Source organism: Myotis davidii, unplaced genomic scaffold (assembly GCF_000327345.1).
Source record: "Myotis davidii unplaced genomic scaffold, ASM32734v1 scaffold663, whole genome shotgun sequence".
Classification (NCBI taxonomy): Eukaryota; Metazoa; Chordata; class Mammalia; order Chiroptera; family Vespertilionidae; genus Myotis; species Myotis davidii.
The window spans coordinates 2,098,008-2,099,549 of NW_006295816.1; positions in this window are offsets into that span (position 1 = coordinate 2,098,008).

The window sequence follows — 1,542 nt, forward strand, 5'->3', positions numbered from 1 at the left end:
GCCAGACCAAGAGAGTTGGTTGCTCCTGTCTTAGTGGCTGCTTGCTTAGAGTCCCAGACAAATGGGGAAACTGAGGCGAGATGGGACAGGCTAGGTGGTTCATGGTGTGTGGGTGGGGCCAGGGGAGGTTTTTGAGCTGAATGGAGTGCACGCTGAAAGTCTGGGCTGGGTGTGGGACAGGCACTCAGTTTGAGGGGGTCATGTTTTGGAGGAGTTTGGCGTCTGTGTGCAGAAGCTGGGGGGACGGGGGGAGGGGGCGACCTGCGCCGTCGTGGGCCGGGCCCTGTGGGAGGATGCTCTAGCAGGCATGGCCGGCAGCTGCCATTGCAGCCGGGGGAGAGGCTGGGAGCTGGCCAAGGACCTTGAACCGTTTTATTTGTTTCACAACATTTACTGAGCACCTACTGTGTGACCTGCGCACACTCAGTCTGCAGGGTGGAGGGTTGGCCTTTGACTCTGAACATGAAGACAAATGCGGGATGGGTGGGGTGCTCTAGGGGACCGGGCAGGGCCTTGGGGCGAAGGAAGGCCCAGCTGCTGGGGCAGAGGTGGCTGGGCTTTGGATTTCCGCTCTGCAGGCCACGTCCTGCACAGCTCTCAGCTGGCACGTCTTCACACGTGCGGGCCCTTGAGGCTGGGGTCACTCCCACTGCTGCCGGCTCCGTATATCTTTCCCATTGTGTGTGGTCGAAGCGGTGCTGGCCAGGCGGAGTTTCCAGCTGGGCCCGGCCTGCGGCCCGGTGGGCTCAGCCCCACCCTCCGGATGTCCCCGCACCTGGCGGAGGGGGCACAAGCCCTTTGTGGGAACCTGGAAACGCAGCGGCAGCCTTTCTGTGGGTCCTCCAGGGTCCTGCCTGGTCACCCCTGCAGGGCCCCCTGGCCTGCTGCCTGCTCACCTGGGCCTCTGGCTGCCTCTCCCCTTCCTGCTCCTGGGCCTCCCCTGCCTCTCCTCGCTGTCCCTCGCTGTCCCTTCCCTTGCTGTCTCGCCTCTGTCTCTTTCTCCGTCCGGCTGTCACTGACTGCTGAGCCGCCTCTGGCTGTCCGTCTCCCTCTCCCTGTCTGAATGGCCAGCCGCCTACCTCTGTGTCCTTCTCCCTGTTTGCGTCCCTTTGTCCACCCGCCCCTCTCCGACCCCCGGTCCCTGTCCGGATCAGGGTGCGTGGACAGCATGTCGGGCGTGTTTTCTCTCTGCCTCTCCTCCCTCCCTCTGCCTCTCTCTGCTTCTTCTGGATGTTGGATGGAGCCTCTCCTCCACGCTGACCTTGCCGCCAGCCCCCCCATCGGGGTCTCCGGTGCGTCCTGAGCTGCCCCGGGCCCCTGCTCCAGCTCTCTTTGGGGCCAGAAGTCCGGCTGTCCAAATATTTGGCCGCCTCCAGGGGATTCCGGGTCAGCAGGGAGGATGGGCTGGCTGGCGCGGGGTCTTCCCTGCTCCTGGGGGCCCCAGGCATGTGATGTCCTGTCCTTCGCCTCAGCTGGGCCTCAGGCTACACGTCCCTCCCAGCGGGCTGGCAGCGGGCGGGGGCTGCTGCTGGCTCTGGTCCC